Genomic DNA, 14,450 nt, shown 5'->3' on the forward strand with positions numbered 1-14,450 from the left:
AAAAATGATTTGACTTACTGATTCACATGTTGCCCAACATCATCCCAGAATAGAAAACCAATTTCAAAAGATGTGCATAGAAGATGAAAAAAGAAAGTTAATTCTTTTCTTTTTTCAGAGTTCCCAGGATTCTTTTCCCCTATTCCAACACATTTCTGCCAGTCTGTGCCAGCCAAGGTTAGCCTAGAACTCATGATGTTTGTGGTACACATCACCATGTCCTAAGAGGATTTCATTGTCAATTGACTGACTAGGATGAAAAGGGGCTGAACTGGCATCTAACTCAACAGTGAGGACACACAATGGGGTGCCATGGGTTCAGAACTCTAAAAGACCCATTTGACAAATTATCAAAGTATCCATTTTAGTCATCTCCTGGTTTGGCATGCTCAATTGACTTTGTGATCCTACTTGGTTATCCAGTCTCTGAAGCAATCAATGGATTAACGAACACAAGAGCATTAATGGCAAATGTCCAGACAGGGTTTAGAAGATAGGAGTGTGGGGACACTGAGAGACATAGAGATTGCAAGTGGACAGATTTTTCTTAATATCTTACAGCATGGAAAAAATTTAATGCCCAAGCTATATCTCAGGCCAATTACTTCAATACCTCTGGGAACAGCCACATTGCATTAGATGTTCTTTTCTTGTACATGTGTTTTTGTTTGTTTGTTTGTTGTGTTTTGAGACAGGGTTTCACCATGTAGCTCTGAATGTCCTGGAACTCACTATGTATACTAGGTTGGCCTTGAAATTAGAAATTAGGAACTCAGCTGGGAGGTGGTGGTAGTGCATGCCTTTAATCCCAGCACTGAGTAGGCAGAGGCAGACACATCTCTATGTGTTCAAGGCCAGATTAGTCTACAAAGCTACACAGAAAGAACTTGTCTTGAAAAAAAAACAACCAAAAAATCAGAAATTATTTTGCTTCTCCCTCCCAGGTTCTGGGATTAAAAGTGTGTACCACTACATCTGGCTACACATTAGTATTTTTTAAAGCACTTAAAATTTTCCAATGTGTACTGAGAGCTGCACACAATCTCCCAGGAAAAACAGTTGTACTGATAATGAAATTAAACTAAAATCAACATTACACTTCTTGACACAGTAGAACCTTAGCACCAAAGCTATAGGCCAAACTGACATTAATAATGACTAATACTTTGTCTCTGTTTATAACTATATATAAATCACTTAAAAATCATGTAATGCATATACCCCTTACCAATATCTCTAATGCTCACTATCACAATTATTAGCAAAGGTCTGGATGTCATCTGTTATACATGATGTGAGCTACACACATGATTATTTTCTAAATTAGAAACCTGGGGTTTTTAGAGCCAAAGTGAACTGTGGAAGTCAGCCTACTTCTCAGATTACTACCTTTATACCATGGGAAGCATCCCTCAGTGTTACTGGGCAGAATTGAGAATTGAGATGCTGATAGGTGAGAATGGAAATCTGAGAACAAGTTGTGATGATTGTGATACTACTGTGAAATAAATATCCTGGAGATGTGAGGAAACAGAAAGAATAGAAGAAATCAAATCACATAGTACTCACAGGAGGGAGCCTGGAGTACAAAGGCAATGACACAGTGACCTAAAATGAGCATGGCAACAGAAGTATGGGGCAGTGAAGAAGGGAAGGAATGCACTAAAACTTACTTATTGAAAAATAGCCTGGTCTACACAGAGAAACCCTGTCTCAAAAAACCAAATAATAATAATAATAGTAATAATAATAATAATAATAATAATAATAATACCTTAAGATAAAAGGGAAGCTATATTTCTATTTCCAGCACTAGGGAATTGTACAGAGATCCACAAGGATGACCCCAACTAGGAACCTAAGCAATAGTGGTGAGGCTACCTTAAATACCCTTCCCATATAATGAGAATGATGACTACTTTAATGCCATCCTAGAGACTTCATCCAGTAGCTGGTGGAAACAGAAGCAGAGATCTGTAGCTAAGAACTGAGCCCAACTCCTGGTTCCTAGTTTCACCTAGTTTCAGTGAGTGAGGAGTGACAAACAAAGGGATCAAGTCTGGGAAAACCCACAGAAACAGTTGACCTGAACAAGTGGGAACTCATGGACACCAGCTGGGGAACCAACAAAGGACCAAACAAGGACCCTTGAATGTGGGTGTTAGCTAGGAGCACTGAGCAGTCTATAGGGCCTCTGGCAGTGGAACCAGGATGTATCCCTAGTGCACAAATGTACTTGGGGAGCCCATTTCCCATGGAGGGATAATCTCTTAGTCTAGATACACAGGGGAGTTCCTAGGCCCTGCCCCAAATGACTTGACAGATTTTGATGATCCCTCATGGAAGGCCTCTCCCTCCCTGGGGAGTGAATGGGAGATGGGATGGGGGGGTTGGTGGGAGACATGGGAGAATGGGAGGGAGAATGAACTGGGATTGATATGTAAAATAAGATTGTTTCTAATTTAAATAAAATTTATAAAAAAGTAAACAAATATTTGGAAGAACTTCCTGAAAAGGCATAATTTAAAAAGATTTGCTATATGTAAGTTGCATGTTAGCAACTAGCACATATATTAAATTCTGTTTTTCATACTTTCAAAAAACATTGAAATCATTGTTGATTTTTGAGAGAAAAAATTCAGTGCAGGGGCAGGAGTGGGAAAGATTAGAAGTGGAATTGCATATAGGCATTTCTATGTAGATATATAAGATAAAGTATTGTTATGAACATATAATGCTCAAAGAATATGTATCATATATCCATAGTAATTGTCTGAGAGAAGTAGATCACAGAGTGCATGCATCTTCTGCAGAGCACAGACCCATGTAGAGGAGCATGCTGTGATCACACGCTTTCTGAACAGAAGAACAGACTATTCATTTTCATCATAAATAAAGGACCAGGCACAGAGTGCTCATGCTTTCTCACTTAAAGTGAATAACTACAGAACAGAATCACAGGCTCAGGTAAAGGTGGTTAGGTGCTGCTGTGGTTTGATTCAAATAATTTATTTATATAGAAGTCACAAAATAGAAGGATATTCTGGTTGAATCCACTCTGACACTTTTGTAAGGTCAACAAACCTCACAAAAGCATCCACAATATTTGGCAGAGTTTACTCATTGCTTCTTCATTTGATGTTTTCCATCGCAGTGTGTGTGTGTGTGTGTGTGTGTGTGTGTGTATGTGTGTTTGTGCATACTTGCTCAGATGTGAATCAGGTCTAACATATGTGCATCATACACTCTTACTACTAAGCTATCTCTCCATTCCTTGACCTCGTTACTATTTCCCATACTAAATGGTCTATAAAGGTTTGTTAAAATGACTTTAGCATCCAGGGATTTGGCTGTCACTCTTTGTCTTTTGCTGTTTGCATTAGTCTAGGCTTTCACATTATACTCCATAAAAGTTTACTGGGATAGAGGGAGTGTCAGTCACCTACCAGAGATGCCCTCTTTCCTTGTCTGTTTTGAGGTATCAGGTATAAAGTTGTATTTTATTTAGAAAAAATTATTTAAAAAATTCTGCAAACTACTTTATTACATTTCTAAGAGCAATGCAAAAGGATGAATTTCAAACACAAATGATGTTCAATGTGTCTGTACATGGAGAACAAAATGAAATTCCAGCTACTGTGCTCATCAACGGAGATAAAGTCTTGGAGTCTTCTCCAATAAAGCCCATGTGAAGCAGGGTGATTCAGAGCAGCAGACCGCCAGTTTGGACGTCACCCAAGTGCAACTGAAGACTTTCTTTTATTTATTTTTGGTAACATCCTCAAGTATAATGTGTTTTCCCCCATGAAGTATTGCAACACGACTATATACAGGGTAGATCTGGCAACCTTGTAGAGCAGGTTCTACATTTAGAAAAACAGGCCATGAATATGGTAAGTTTCAAATTCCCAGCCTGGGGTACATTCCTGTCTGTTTTGAAGTTAACAACTTATAGGAATGCAATAATGGCCTAGAGATGGCTTCTGGTATGAAGTGAAAGAAGTCTGCGTGCAAGAAGAATGTATGCGAAGGGGAAGAGCTGAAGCCCAATCTCAGTGCTGCTTACCTCAGAGAAACATGCATGGGACTAGTCTAGATTTGCCAGCCTTATTCTAAGAGCTCTCTCTAATTTCACATTCAGTGCCTCCCAGACCCACTCCCATCCTTTCTCCTTCTCTAAAATAAAGATGGTAAAATAGTCAGTCTTGCTAATTTATGGTAATATTCGCAAGTCTCTGAAATCATTAACTGTTTTATTTCCCCCTAGAAAAATCCACACAGAGATAAAAAGTTATACCTAATGAATGCCACGTTATGTGAAACCACAAGAACTGCAGCTAGGTGAGGTGACATTCCTCTGTAGCTCCAGAAAGCAGGAGGCTGGAGGCTGAGGGTCACTTAAGCTCATGATTTGAGCAGATATGAGATAAGAGCAGAGAGAGGGGATAGGGGAGGCGGGGAGAGGAAGGAGAGATAGTAGAAGGGGTCTGGAGGAAGAACTCTCACTCTAGTATTGACCAGATTAGTTAGTCTCTTAGCTTTGATGCGCAAAGTCATCACGAGAGGGAGATGACTCAGTGTAAACATACCAAGGATGTGAGCTTTGATTCTTACTCTCTTCCATGGAAGGAGAGAATCAACTCTAGCAAGTTATCATCTAATACCAATATGTATGTCTTGGCATACACACCCACTCACACACAGACTAAACAAATAAAAATAATAATAAAAAATTAAAAATAAAACTAAGAAATTATGTGACAATTTGATTTTGAAATTTCTATATTAAATAAATTTTGTAGTACCATTTATTCAAATTGAGTTGAGTACTCATACCTCAGTTGCTAAAACATTAAATAATCTATACAAATATAAACATGGTTTCTTTATCTTTTTATCTTTAATTTTTTTAAAATTATAAATCTGTTGGTCGGTGACTAGGATCCCTTACTGGTTACCTCTGTCTTAAGTATTAACCCATAACTATTAATATATGTATTTCTAAATGGTCTTATCTTACTAAGAATGCCAGACTAATGCGTCCTCTCCTCTCAGGATCACATGGCTACTTCTCTCTTACTAAACTACCCAGAATCCTCCTTGTCTGCTAGTCTCTCCTATCTTGCTTCCCTATTGGCCAACAGTGTTTTATTCACCTTTGATTCTTTTTAAATAGATATTATTATTTTAAGTATGTGTGTGAGAGAGCACACATTCATGTGCATATGAGCATGTACTTACAGGGCAGACTATTGGATACCTTGGAGCTGGAGTTACAGGCAGTTGTGAGTCACTGGATGTGTGCTAGGAATTGAGGTTCCCTCAAAGAACAAGAGCTTTTGACTGCTGAGCCATGTCTCAGCCCCTTCTGTGCATTCTTATTAAACAGGAATAGTCTTGTTAATTATGACACCAATTTTCCTTATGTTCTTTTCTCACTTTACCTTTCATCTGTTTTGTTCAACAATATGCATTACAAATGGAATTCCAAGCAGAAATGACTGAATCAAGTCTTCTGCTGAAATCTAGTTATACAGGGGTTTGTGCCAAATGAATTAAACTTGTAGAGAAGCACACAGAATCATCACTGTCCCACTAACAGACAGCAACTATCAACACAACCACTCATGTGTTGTTTTTGTGTGGAAGGATCACAACAGTTGTTAATTTATAAAAGAAAAAGAGACATAAAATAAGCTTTCCATCTCCATCTATTGTTAATGTCTTGAATACCTTTCCCCTCCAGAAAACTGCTCAAAAAGTGAATTCTTCATTTTTTTTTTGACTGGCAGACATAAGCCACCTAAACACTATTAAATACTTACTTTTCTTCTTTTAAGCTTTTATCTGGGCTTGGATGGAGTAATTTAGTTAGAGTATACTGAGAACACAAAAAAATGTCACAAATTATAAAAATTCCCAACTTCATTTTTATAACAAACACAATAAAATATGCCTTTTTAGTAAATTATCATCATTAGAATACCTATAAATGGCAGTGCACTGGACAAAGAACATGAGTTAAATTAGGAACCTTGTGGGCTTAAGTGATGTCTGTATTCTTTTATAAATGTATGATCTTGGGTAAATTATAAATAGTAAATTTTCATTTTACAACAAGAATAATAAATAAACTTCATAAGGCCTTTTGGCAAATTAATATACAGGCAGCTTGTCAGTGGTCTATTTCTGTTTAATGGACTTGACTGATATACTGAATTTCATTTACTGATTTTTAAACTGCTAGATGTTTCACATAAAAGAATTTGTAGCCAAAGACTTGGGTTTCCAATCCATACCAGAATTTCACATCTTACGTTTCTTGATCTAAGACTCCAATTTTTCAAACAATTACTGTTCTGCTCATAGTTCTCTGTGTCTAAAAGATATAGCTATACTCTAAACTTTCTTCAAATAGGGGCTGGCACAGTTGTCCTGGGTGTTTCTGACAGCAGACAACAGGACGATGGAGTCAGGGTACCCTTAGTTTGTGCTTAGGAAGGCACACATATGTGCTATACAGGCACTTTCATATGTTGCCCAATCATTTTAGACTGTGCTCATGTAAGGCATGTAGCGCGGGATCCTGAGGAATGTTGGCATTCCTATGTTGATTTTCTTAGCAGCCAAGCCCAGGCTTGTGTGGTAATTTGCATATCCTCCATGGGGATCAGCATAGACAATGGAAGAGAAATAAGTTTTGAAATGTAATGGGCTTTGAACTATGGAATTTATAACAATATTAGAAATTCACAGTACATTCAGCATTATAAACTTTTCATTATAAGTAATCAACAATGACATTGACTTAGACATTCTGGAGGGAAAGGAAAGCATAATTCTACTTAGTGTCCTTGAGGCACATTGTTGATTGTTCCCTGAAGAAGTAATATTTTTAAAAATGTTCAGAAAAATCAATATCAAAAACATTCCAGAGAAGAATCAAGAAGTGAATTGATAAAATATGATTTCTATACTCAGGTTTTGGTGTATTTCCTTCTGCAGCCCTTGACATTTGCAGTTTCCCCTTATTGCTTAAAAACATGAGAGAGCATATTATCCATGTTCCTTTTGAAATGATCCCTCCTGACTGCTGGGAAGGTATTTAGATGCAGATTGCCACAGCAGGCCGTCATTCTCCTTACTTTTGTGTCTAATTTTGTGTTTGTATGCCTTGTTTTCTATACTTTAAATAGGTCTTCAAAATTGATATTCCCTTTCTTACAAATAGATAAAATGCAGGAAAAACAAATGGCCCATAACTATCTTTCAGAACTGAGGAGGAAACAGCAAAGTCATTAGTTCAAGGCTAGCCTAGGCTACATAAGGAGTCATTGTCTCCCTACCCAAACACATACAAAGATTCCCCGTATCATATGGACTCTGTCATATGATCTGCATATTTACTCATTAAGCGTTTGCCACAATCTCATTTGTAAGAAGTTACTTTCCTGGCAAATAAATTAAAACTCAGAAAGTATAGCAAACTTGCTCACAATGAACTTGATTCAAGTTTTTCAGATGCCTGCGATCCTATTTCTAATTTTAACTCCAGGCTTAAAGTGTTATCTCTGTGTGTCACTCTTTCAGGGTTCTCTCCTGACTCAGCACACAAATATCCTTTGTTTGTAGCTAAGCACCTCTAGGAAAGGAGTATCGTTAAAAATCATGTGTTTTCATTGTGTTTTAGGTTCTTCCAGTCTTTTAGTGGATGAGAAGACCACCTGGCATTGTCATGGGTGTCTGTGAACTTGATTTCAAAATCCTTTTCAGGTCATGAATAAGTGTCCTTTCCTCCTATGCTAGAGTTTGAGCCAAGAAGCATACTAAGAATCCTCTGTAGGGCACACACTGGTGGTGTAGCTTCTTGAACTCTCTGTTGTCCTCTCTAAGTTACAGTTCAGTGGTGAGGTCCCTCAGCAAAAAGTCTTGTGTGATGTAGCAGATGTGATTTATCTGTGACACTTTTTTTCCAAGTAGAAAGAAATGATTTTTCTTCAGGGGTTTCTGATTATCATGTCTTGGGGATTTAGGAGTGTGAATAATTCACAAGGGTTTGTTTCTAAGAATGCTACAGCAAGTGCTAGCACTACTAACCTGTCTGCCAGCTTTTGCTGTCTTATTACATTTATGCTTGGCTGTAACTTCACTTAATACAATAGGTCCAAATAAAGTGAGTGTTTGATAATTCGGCAAGAGTTACCAAAAGGTACCTGACTCTATAATGGAGTTACGGTTAAAAGGAAGAAGTCTTGGATAATTTTATAATGCATCACACAGGAGTGAATCAGCTGTGGTACCTATCTACAAAAGAATATTGTGATTTACTGCAGACATCAATGTAATTTTGCAATGCACAAAGTTACCCTTGCAAATTCTAGATACCCTTAAATACAAGGAAAGTGTTCTACTTTGGAATTCTTAAATCAGTTGGTGTCCAGAGAATGCCTAGACATTTCTGTATTAACACACCGCTCCAGTCCCGCTAACTTCCTGTCACCAAACAACTGGCACATTAGAGTAAATGTCATTGTACCTCTTAACCATGCTTCTGTTAATTATTTCAAAGAACTCCAAATTTCCAAATCACCCTTCTACTCTCAAATGCCCATTCCTCCATGGGAAGAGAATTGCTTTTCTTTTCTTTTTCTCTTTCTTTTTCTTTTTAAATTTAAATTAGAAACAATCCCAGGTCCCTCTCCCTTTCCCTCCCATCCTCCCATGCCCTCCCACCAAACCTTCTCATTTCCCCAGAGAGGGTGAGGCCCTCCATGGGGGTGTCCATAGTCTGCCATTACATCCAGGGAAGGGCCTAGTCCCTCCCCCAAGAGTCCAGGGTGAGAGTGCATCTCTCATTGTTGGATGGGATCCCAAAGTCCATTTGTATACCCGGGATAAATACTGATCTACTACCCAAGGCTCAATAGATTACCTAGGCCTCCTCACTGACACCCACATTCAGAGGGTCTTGATCAGTCCCATGCTGGATTCTGAGGGTTAAACCATCCCAGTCTTAACCCCTTTGCTCATCAGTCCTCCTTCTCTGTCACTGGGTTCCTTGAGTTCAGCTCAGTGTCTGCCTCTGCTTCCATCAGCCATTGGATGAAGATCCTGTGGCTGTGGGACTGTAGGCTATCACTCCCCAGATCTATGTCTAAAATCCATATATGAGAGAGTACATACCATGTTTGTCTTTTTGTGACTGGGTTACCTCACTCCTGAAATTTGCAGGCAAATGGATAGCACTAGGAGAATTGCTTTCCTTAAAAGCCATTTTGCCTCCTACAGCATGTTCACTGTGCTCTCTGTTACTCAGACAATCAATAGCTAAGTAGTTTCTGCTTCCTTACATTTTTGCTTTAACCATCATTTGGCACTTCCCTGAATTCCCACTTTCTATGAAATGCTCCCAAGTGATGTCTCTAACATCAATAATGAATGAAGATGAGCTGCTGAAATTTTTTGCTCTTAATTGTGACCCAGGACCACTTTATCGCCTTCAAATACTCACAGGTTTGAATATTCGTTATTGATTCATACATCCTTCTTCCTCTAAGTGTTGCAGTCGTCTACTCCCTGGAGACACTCATTTCACTACTCTAAATGCTTTTTAACTCATAGCTTCGTATAAATCTGACCAACTAGTCTCCAAAAATAGCTCTTATAAATTACAATACAAAGAGGCAATTGTTCTAGTACCCTGGCTCCTGTTATCTTTGATCTAGATTATCCAAGCAGCTTTGAATCATAATGTCCTCTCAGGGCATAGTTTTGATGATCTTAAATCACTCTATCTACCAGTCCATTTTATTATTTATAAATTCTATCTGTTTTTAGATATATCTTATTTTATTTACTTATTATTTATTGTATGTGTGTGTGTGTGTGTGTGTGTGTGTGTGTGTGTGTGTGTGTGTGTGCGTGCGTGCATGCCATGTGCTTGCAGGTATCTGTGGAGGCCAAGGATTGCCCTGGAGATGGAGTTGCAGGTAACGGAGAGGTGCTAGACACAGAAGCTGGGAAGTGATCTCAGGACCTTTAGAAGAACATACATCACTTATCCATCTCTCCAGTCTACAACTATTTCTTGATCCAGATTTTTAACTATTGATCCTGTCACAAGTCTACTGTCCTTTCTTTCCCTTTGTCATAATTTTTCTCTTTCTTCTCTGTTTCTTCTTATTCATTCTTCTTGTTTCTCTTCCTCTTCCTCGTCCTCCTCTTTCTTTTCCTACATCTATCTGTACTCATGCACATTAGCATGATCAGAAAAACAGCTTTATACTGAGTAACCACTTTACGTTAATGGTCATTAACTGAGAATGGTCATCACTGGATGCCATGTTATAGCACTTTCCCTTTTCCATATCACCTATATTTCTGTCACTGTTAAGAACTTTGCTGTTCATCTTAATATTAAAAATGAAGCAATCAGATAGAAAGTATTCTCCCAAAGACATCTGTCCCCTTTCTATGGTTGTCCCTATATTTTCTGCATTCTCAGAACAGAAGACTGATATGCTCCTTACTAAGGTCAACTTCTGTGACTAATAACCCTCCCCTAATTAACTACTAGAGGAAACGGCACAGGGCGGTATATACAAATATAAATAAGTTCAAGGAATGTCTTCCTTTGTGTGAAAATGGTCTCAAGTAGTCCAGGCTAGCCTTGAACTTGTGAGTAGCTGAAGATGTCCTTGAACTCCCATTTTTCCTGACTCAACCTTGAAGTGTTGGGATTACACGTATGTGCCACTGGGTCCAGGCAAAGCATGACTTTAAATGAAAAGTGAAGCATCAGATTTCACAACTGAATGAGTCAACAAGAAAAGTTGGTAGAATACAGTGAATTTTAAGATGTTTTATATGTTCACTTGATCTTAATTATCACTGATGTTAAATGTGTTCATTATTTAAATATCCATCCACTCTATTATTTATTGATACTTTATTGAGTAATTACTGTGTGCCAGACCTCTCACTATGAACCTCATCCAGTTTTGTGGATAAAACATTGATGGAAACAGACCAAAATACCTGCTTTCCTGAATTGATCCTCTAGTATAGCAACATATGAAACACACATACACACACACACACACATACACATACACATACTAAGATATGAAGTATTATGTAGGTTAATAAATGCTATGAGGAAAGTATAAGGAAGATGATAATATATGTTAAAAGTTAGGGCTATCGTTTTACAAAAGGTGTGATCAAGGAAAGCCTCTCTATAAGAAAATGGAATCAATTAAATATCAATAATTCATTCATTTTTTATTCAGTGACTATTATTAACCACTTCCCATGCCAAGAGATATAAAAAATTCAAAATAATTCAATTCAAGTGTTTTAACCCTTTGTTGGTTTCATTTTAACAACTATTCCTGGCTATGCTAAGTTTCAAAGTCTAACAATTCAAAAATAAAAATCATCATGCCTGTCATTTCCTGGGCTGAGCTGTTCTCTTCTCTTCCTACTTTAAAGTTGACTCCCCACAGGCCAACTAGTGGGGTAGGAGTTACTTTTCCTGTTTTACAAACGAGAGGGCAGTCTTGGAAATGTGACTAGCCACAGTTATGAAATGAGTAAGCTGCAAAATTAGGACTCAATAAAGAAATATGACTCAGTGGCCAAACTTGCCTTACCACGCACACAGCTGCCTCCCTGAGTGTGAGAACTGAGAACCTCGCCAGAATGAGCCTGAGGAATCTTATACCTGATGATCCAGCAGTGGGGATGTTCACTGGAAACTATTCTGCTAACATAAGCAGAGCACAAAGTTGTCCATAGAGGGGATGCTAAGAAAGAAATTTATTTGCAAGTGTTTATGGAACAGCAGCCCACAATTATCTTCTACCTTGTGTTTATAGAAATTAAATAGTAGGTAAATGGACACAATGGGAAACTTGTGTCAGGTCTTATACCGTACATAAAAATATACAAATAACCTGTTTTTGAATATCTGAACATTTTGAAGCATTGTTGGAGATCATTTTTCACAATTATCCTTTACTCCTTGTGTCCCCTGAAAAATGAAAACTTAATAAACTCTTATTTCATTTCCATTCTATCCTTGTCTTAGAAAATTATTGTCTTATATGTACAGAAAATATTTATTAATTATGTTGCCATATTTCTTTAAAGCAACATTAAATGTACAGAATTTCTTTTTCTTGTGGTTATTCATATCTTACTTTAAACAACCTAACTAGAATTTATCATATAATTAATAAGACACAATATACTTTCAAACTTAATACTCGCAATAACTATATAATATATCTAGCATTGAATACATAACACAAATTTATTATAAATACATCTCACCTCTATATCAATTAGTACTTCATTCTTTAGTCGGTTTAGTAATTCATGACTCACTATTGCATTTATAATAATGAAGTGGGTTTGCTTCACTATAAACTGTATTTTACTTTTTATTGCTAACATACTGAGAGGATGTGCTCAGGAACTAATGGGACAGATTTTGTTACAGTAATATCACTTCTTTGAACTATTGGTTGAAGTGAAACCAAAGATAAATACAGAATCTATCACTTTAAGTTAGTTATAGTGACTTATCAGCATACATACCGTACTTATGTATGTATGTATGTATGCATGAAAGGATGCGTTATTGCATATGTATGTGGCTCTAAATGGATGTTTTCTTCTAGAACAGGCTTAAGTGTGGTTACAAACTATAGGGATTTAATTTCAGACACATAATCTGTAGGAATATATGTTCATATTAAATTTGACTTTAAGACCAAGAAGTATTTCTTCCTAGTGTGGGTTATAAGTCTTAACTAATGAATAATAAATCAGTTTTAAACTCATGTGGAAAGTATCATAATAGGTATGTACATAATGTATATGAACACTGCAAAATGTATCATCTCAGCTAGTCTGGTTAGTGAAACTGTCAGTAATTGATATTTGGTTGAGATTCTCAGGTGAAACTAGCCTTACTTAGAAGGTCATATATACTTGGAATTGTACCTCTGTGAGAACTTTTTGGAGACATCTATCTATATGTCTATATTTCTATCTATCTATCTGTCTGTCTGTCTATCTATCTATCATCTATCTATATTTCTATCTGTCTGTTTGTCCATTTGTCTGTCTGTCTAAGTGATTCACATATAGCTTTATGTGAATAAAAAATTTCTGGTCACAACCATAATCTTATTAACAACTGAAGATTCAACTTATGTATACTTTTCAGTTTTTGGGTTATTTCTAGGTATTCTCATGATGGATGTTTGTCCTTACCATTTATTCTGATCAGATGGTTATGGTTGTAGGAAGACATTGAGGATAAACATTCTTGGCTTTCAGTTAATATCTTCAGGAAAGGGCCAGAACAGCTTTGACATTCAGGGCAACAAAAGGAGAGAGTTGGAGCACAAGTGCTTTGCAGTATTCCTTCCTGTCACCAGCTACATAATTACTACTGTGAAGTCAGAAAGGGGTAATGATATTCCTGTACACACCTAGGTGACCGTCTAGGAATCCTGCACACCCAAGGCTGTTTGTTCATACTCAGTTACTTGAGTTCAGACAGGGAACATTCCCATCCTCAGTAAATTCTTTCCCTAGCAACTTGATAATCAGAAGATAACCAGTTTAACTCTATTTGACCATTCCTCAGCAACCAGTTGTTTGAATGAGTTTAACTTGCTTTCCTTCATGCCAATCTAGACACAGCTTAAATATCTTTGGAGTGAATACTTTTTTAGGAGTTTAATTTATAATCAACCTCTGGAACAGCCTTTGGGGTACAGAAGATCTTTCCTGAAACCAATTAACTGAGCAGATTCCATACATTCATCTCAAACCCTCAGAGTGTACATTTTAGTTGAAGTTTCACTTACCCCTTCAGCACTAGAAAATCCAACTGTTTTTATAACAGAAACAAAGCATAAGCCTTGCGGGTATTAAAGAGGACAAATTAATACTAGTCCCCAAGTATTGAAGTGAAGAATATTCCACTTTTACATTTTCCCTCTGATAAGACATGGAAGGAGACAAAAGGAAGCATGGCAATTAGTTATTAACTCAAGTATTTAACTAAGTATGACCCAGGCATTCTTGAAATCATCTAGCTTCTAACTTGAGAGTAAAAGCAAATAAAAAAGGGTGGAAACTGGTTGATTAAAAAGGCTCCTGGGTCATTCTCACACAAGTCCCAATGACTCTGTAAAGTATGGGAAATCAGTAAGAACCCACATTTGGTACTGGAGGTCATTTCTAAAGTAACCCTCTACAGCATTCTCAAGGGCCCCAATAAATATTCATTGAGTTTGTGTAAGGGTGACTTTCTATAACACCAATTTCAGTGCACCTCAAGTAAGTCCCTTACCAATGATCCCTATGAACTTTTCACATTCAGCTCTAAGGTCACAAAAGGCCACCGCAGAGAACGAATGAAGGATTTG

The 14,450-nt window shown here is 37.3% G+C and overlaps 1 protein-coding gene across 6 annotated transcripts in view; it reads right to left on the reverse strand.

Annotated features, from left to right (window-relative positions):
- Positions 1-14,450, reverse strand: part of Ano3 (anoctamin 3) — a 263,776-nt gene that overhangs the window by 46,647 nt on the left and 202,679 nt on the right. The window lies entirely within an intron of this gene.

The sequence above is a fragment of the Mesocricetus auratus genome, unplaced genomic scaffold (genome assembly GCF_017639785.1).
Source record: "Mesocricetus auratus isolate SY011 unplaced genomic scaffold, BCM_Maur_2.0 Super-Scaffold_100004, whole genome shotgun sequence".
Classification (NCBI taxonomy): domain Eukaryota; kingdom Metazoa; phylum Chordata; class Mammalia; order Rodentia; family Cricetidae; genus Mesocricetus; species Mesocricetus auratus.